The sequence below is a fragment of the Vicugna pacos genome, chromosome 33 (assembly GCF_048564905.1).
Source record: "Vicugna pacos chromosome 33, VicPac4, whole genome shotgun sequence".
Lineage (NCBI taxonomy): Eukaryota > Metazoa > Chordata > Mammalia > Artiodactyla > Camelidae > Vicugna > Vicugna pacos.
Genome location: NC_133019.1, coordinates 10,286,440 through 10,292,822, shown reverse-complemented (window position 1 = coordinate 10,292,822; position 6,383 = coordinate 10,286,440).

Below are 6,383 nucleotides of genomic sequence, written 5' to 3'. Positions count from 1 at the left end.
ACAGAGCAGCCGGAGGTTTAAGAGGAGGTGTGCGGTGGTGCTGGCGGGTGGGGAGTGCTGCTTCACAGCGGGGAGTCCCTCTCACCTGCCGTCTCCACCCTCAGGTCCCACAGGAGCCCCTTTGTTTGACCTCCCTGGTAACTTGGCTAAGAGCTCGTGGGGTCTACTGGGGTGGGAAACCCTTTCTCAAAGGGATTGCTCCCTCCTCTGAACCCTTCTAACATCCCTGTCTGTCCTACTCAGGGGCATTTAGCTCAGACCACCTGATGGTGTTAATTACTCACGCATTCACACTGACTTCTCCAGCATCCTACCGTGGGCCAGCCTTGAAACAAGGGACTGATCACACAGGCATGAATGAGTCCCAGATCTTGCGGTTGGGGAGCTCACGGTCCAGCGGGAAAACAAACCAGTGAGCCAATCATTTGAATCTGGCATGGGCAGTGAATGAGAGGAATCTGGGTGAGAGGCTTGGGCTGCCCAGAGGAGGGAGAGCCCAGGCCGTGCTGAGAGAGGCTGGGCCCTCCAAGCAGGCTGAGCGTGGTTCACTTCCCATGCACAGAAGCATCCTGCCTGGCCAGACAGAGGCAGAGTTTGAGTTGACTCGGCAAATATTTATTTGGTTGAATTCTCAGTTGGCAGTAGTTGACTGGTGTTTCGGTCCTCCAGGACAGAGGCCCAGACCCTTCCCTCCCTTGCCGGGCTGCTCCCCTCAAATGCATGGTGGACTGCAGTCTCCTGGGGAGCCCCAGAATCCAAGCGCTGGAAAGACCCAAGGGGAAGAAGCCAAAGAAATGTCTGTCCTTCCAGAGACACCACTAATCCGTGCCCACCAGCCCCAGGGCTAAACTAAAGAGTGAAGGATTTCTACCCTCTGGAGTACTGAGGTCTAGGGTGAGCACTGAGGACCATCCACAGGAAAGTGATTGCCCCCCAACTTCTCCCAAAACCCTCACTCCAGCTCTGCCATTGTGCCCCCAAAAGCTACACTCAGCACCATCAGCTAGGGTCCAGCTGCTCTTCAATCCCAAATACAAATGCAAAAGGGCATTTCCTGATGGCCCAGAGAACCTATGTGTCACTTGCAAACTGGCAAAAAGCCCCCAAAGGCCATCATATTCATCAATGTGGCTTGGGGGTGGAGGTGAGGGTGCCGGGAACAGAAGAACCTCTTTATTTTAAAGCCCTTGAAAGAAAGGGGTCCCATGAACCCCATCAGTCACCCAGCTCCTATCTTATCCAGTTCTCCCTGTGGTCTAGCTTAAAGCCTTCCTGCTGCAGTGTTTCTCCTTATACCAAGTGGTGGTGGAAATTGACTGGCTGCCAGCCCCTACCCCATCCCGTGCAAGATTTAGGAGGAAAGAGAAACTGGCAGGTGTGGCTTCCAGACAAGGACTCGTATGAAGCAAGGGTGAATACTGCCTCTTCAGACTAGACATGCCCTGCCAACCAGCCCCCACTGAATCCCTTCCTCCCACGCCTACCCATCAGCCAACCCCAAGCCTCCTCCCTGGCTTCTTTCATGAGGCATCTCCAAGCTGTTTCCCTCCTGGAAGCCTCCCTTGATTCAGTGGGTGGAGCAGCCTTACCCACCCACCGCTGTGGCCTGGCAACACCAGGTTCCCTCACCAACCACCTCAAGAGGAAAGAGGAAGCCCCTTAAAGGAGAACCCTCTTCCTGCTCCCTTGGAATCCCGAGGTTGAGAGGGAGCAGCCCGCTGGTCCATCCCCTGCCTCCGAGCAAAACTATATCTAGAAATGTCCTCTAAAAGACCTGCAAAGAAAAGGATTTCTCAGCCTCCCTCAGCCATTCAGTTTCAAGCTTTAGAACTATTTGCTGCAGTAACATCTTCTTTGAGTCTATCTGAGCCTCGAGCCCTGCAAAGGACAAGATAAGGGGCAACGGTGCCTGTGAGAGGAGCGCTCTGCTCCAATCTTAGTGCTCGCATGGGTGTCTTTTGACTCCCTGCTATCTCTGTCCTTTGGTGTGCCTCTAGTTGCAGACAGCAGCAAGAAGGCTGTGGGGGTTTAACACTTTCCAGCAACCACAAAATGTCTAAAGTCTAATTTACTCATTTCTGCTCTCCTAATACTGCAGTTTGTCCTGAAACTGGAGGGGTTTTGGTTATACACTAAGAAGAACTCTAGATTGAGAAGCGCAATTTCTGCTATCATACATCCCCTTCTTGGAAGACCTTGGTCTGATTTCACATAGGAAGCAAACTGATGATTACCAAAGGGGAAAGGGAGGGGGGAGGGATAAATTAGGCATTTGGGATTAACAAATACACACTACTATATATAAAATATATAAACAACAAAGACCTACTAAATAGCACAGGGAACTCTATTCAGTATCTTGTAATAAACTGTAATGGAAAAGAATCTGAAAAAAGATATATGTATAAAACTGAATCACTTTGCCCTCCACCTGAAACTAACACAACATTGTAAATCAATTATACTTCAATTTTTAAAAAATAGTATTTTTTTAAAAAGATGCCTTATTTCTACCTGCCTAGAATATTTCAGGCACCTACCTGGGAGGATGATGGAAGGGAAAGGAACAGGCGTATGTATGTAGCACATCTCCCACGGGCCATGGTCCTAGCCCTGGGGTACAGAGAAGAAAAGGCATGGTCCCCATGGGCTCTTAGCCTACTGGGTCGCTCAGACTCAAGCAACAGTCTTCTTGCTCCTGCTCCGAGGTCTGCCCTTTGCTCCTCCCTCTAAGCCTTCTGACCTCTGAAAAAACACTGGGTCTTAACGACAGCTCTCAGGTAAGCAGAAGCAAGGCAGGGCCTTCCCAGGGGAAAGCGGTCAGGTCTGGACCTGGTGGGATAACCCAGACCTATGACACCATAATGGGGAGGTCCGCAGAGGACTCTGCCATCCTGGCGCCTTCTGGGGAAATTACCCATTGGATCAAGCCGACTTCTCCCCATCAACACACATAAAGGAGGGTGTGATGGGTAGATTTATGCGTCAACTTGCCTAAGCCTGTAATACCCAGTTATTTAATCAAACCCTAATCCAGGTGTTGCTGCAAAGGTCTTTTGTACATGTGGTTATATTACAGTTAGTTGACTTTAAGTGAAGGAGATTACCCTTTTTAATGTGGTTGAGCTTCCTCGAATCAGTTGAACGGCTTAAGAGTAAAATCTCAGGTTTCCTGGAGAAGAAGAAATTCTGCCTCAAAACCGTGCCATCAACTGCTCCCTGAGTTTCCAACCTGCCAGCCTGCCCTTTGGGTTTTTGACTTACCAGCCTCTATAATTCCCCTACATATATCATTAAAGATGTATAAATGAATCTCTTTGTATAAATATACACAGGTACACAAAGACAGAGAGAGAAATAGAGAGAGGTCTATCTCCTGTTGATTCTGTTTGCCTGCAGCATCCTGACCGATTCCTGCCTCGGCCCAGCTCTGGCCCCACTGGGGTTTCCCAGACTCTGGATGGCCTGTGGGAATCGGCTCTCTGTGGGCACCACTGGGACTGGAGTGAGGGCAGCAGGAGGGGGCAGTTTGGGTGGAGGATCCCCGGTACTCTCTTTGAGTGTGAATTTGGGTAAGTTACTTAATTTCTCAGAGCTAGTTTCCTCGCCTACAGAATGAGGCTCCCTGGCAGGACTGCAGAGGAATTAAGGTGATCACATTCTTGAAAATGCCTAGACAGGGCTCAGCTCACCAGAACTGCTCAGTAAGTTTTTGTTTAATTTATCTCTTTAAGGAAAACCGAGCAGGGCTCTTCTCTGCTGGAGGAGGGACGGGGAAGGGCTTTGGGAAGGGGAACTGACCAGGCTTTCTTCCCATTCTGACGGCGGGGCGGGGCGAGGCCCTAACCTTCTGGCCTAGCTCTCATCCGTGCATCTCCTAGATACCTTCCAGCTCTGAAATTCTATGATTATAGGGTGACATCCTAAAATCCAGAGAGGGCAGTGAAAATAATTAAAGACTTGGAAAACAGAACCTGAGAGGAAAGGGTTAAAGGCACTGGGATTATTTAGCCTGGAGAAGGGATGGCTAATAACACCCTTCCTAACCTGTTTGGCTGTAGGCTGGCCAGCTTCTCTCCGCCTCTCTGGAGGGCAAAACAAGAGGGCACAGGCTCATAGCCCAGCTAGAGGGACTGAAGTCAGACCGCAGGGTGCCCGCCTCCCTTGAGAAAATATCTACTCCTTTAGAGGACTTGAGGGGGGGCAGCGGGGCAGGGGCGGGTGGGGGGAAAGTTGCAGACCTGCCTTGTGGTAGGAAATGGGTTATATGACCTCTAGCTTTCCTCCCTGCTGTTTGAATTCTAGAAGCGAATTTCTCCAGAATTGGGAAAGAGAGGAGGAAAGGGAAAAAGACAAAACAAAGAAACCCCCAAAAAACCCTGAGAGCAGACTAAACAGGTGTGGTGAGGCTCGCCCAGCAACACTCAGCTGCCCTGCAGGGGGCGCCAGCCAGAAAGGCCCAGAGATGGTGCAGGGGTCAGTCCACAGGAGCCTCATGGGGGGGGGGGGTCGGTTACAGAGAGAAGCCTCTGCTCTGGGTTTGCCCCTAAGACCTCAGAGGGCACCTTCCTTCCCCATCTCCTCCACACAGATTGAACGTGAACCTGCCCAGGTTCAGGCAGGGCTAACGTCTCACAAAGACATGAAGAAAAACAGGATGCATTTCTCTTTCTGAGGCTGCAGTAAGTAGCTCTCTCTCCCAAGAACATGCAGAAGGGACCAGTTCCCTCACAGACCCCTGAACTTCTTCCCCAGCTTCATAGCCAGAATAACAACACTAGTTACTATTTTTCACTGATGGCATACTCTCTGCCAGGCACATTACATAAATTACTCCCAATTTCACAACTCTCCCTGGTACATGGTACCTGGCGACAGAGGCCCAGAGAGGTGAAGTAACTTGCCCGAGGTCACATAGCAGAGCTGGGACTCAGCCCTGTGCCATCCATGCATGCCATTACAAACTTTGCTACTAACCAGTAAGGAAGCATTAGCCCCATCTTACTGACGAGAAAATTAAGACTAAGAAGACAAGCAAAGTGCCCTCAGTCACTCAACTGTTAATCGATGAAGCCATATATCCCAGCTGCCAAACCTGAACATTCCCCACTAAATGAGGACGATAGAGGGCATCCCCATTCTGCGGCTCTCTCCTCCCCGTGGAGGAAGGGAGTAAATCTCGGTGAAGCCTCCAGTAGGTGGTAGGTAATGGTTTCTCACTGTTCATCAGAAGGGTTGGATAGAATAATACCAATAAATACTATTATTATTATTATTATTATTATTATTATTATTATTATTATTATTATTATTATTATTTATTAAGCCATAACCATGTAGCAAGCACTATGCTAAACCCTTAACATGGCTTATCTGACTCAGCTCTCCCATAGTCTAATGAGGCGGGTAGTTTCATTCTCGCCATGCTACAGAAGAGGAAACAGACCACAGAGAATTTAAGTAACTTGCCCAAAGTCAAAAGATTAAAAAGTAGCAGAACTAGGTTTTGAACGCTATGAAAGCTGACACCAAAGCTCTACTTCTAATCCCTTAAACTATACTGTTATGTTTTCCCTTCTGAGCCAAGCATGCTGATTTTAAGAGTCTAATAGCTACCTTTGTGATCTCTCTAAAAATCTCTTCCTTGTCTTCCATGAATTTCCTGTCTCCACTCCTGGGAAGTTCATCAGCCACTTGTCTCACCACCCCTGACCACTCCTGCTCCCACCCTGGCTCAGAGATGGAGGAGGCCCCTGCCCAGGAGGAAGCGATGAGGTCAGACTCTGCTCTCCTGGCCCTGGCAAGTCCTGGCTCCCAAGTATAATCTCACCTGTGAGCACAGTTGAGCCCAGAACCAGCCAGAACTGGGACCAAAACCAGAATTAGAACCAGAACCGAAGCCAGAGCATTCTCTGAAAGGCAAAGGGGGCAGAGGAGGCTGCCTGACCCCACAGAGGCAGAAGGCGTGAATCACGTGGAAGGAGGTGAGGTCAGCTCTGCCTCACTGCCCAGCCTGAGGGCTCGAGGCAGGAGGGCCGCTGAGGAGGCAGGGGAGCCAGCCGGGGAGCACCCGGGCCCCACTCAGCACTATCCCACTCACATGTGCTGCGCTCTGAGCCCCCTGATCCAGGCCAACACACCACTGCCCTGGGGTGGGGTCCACAGGGAGGCTGCAGGGGAGCTCTGGCAGGGGAGCTGCTCTGGCAGGGGAGCTGCTGGGCTCTCCAGACCTCAGCTCCTGGCCGGACCCACCCCTCACACCCAAAGTCTAACCAGAATCAACTTTCTGCAGTTCACAGAAGGTCCAGCCAAGCAGCGCTCATCCTGGGGCTGATTCACATGCTGTTTCTTTGCCACTCAACCCACTCTGGGTCTTAGCTTCT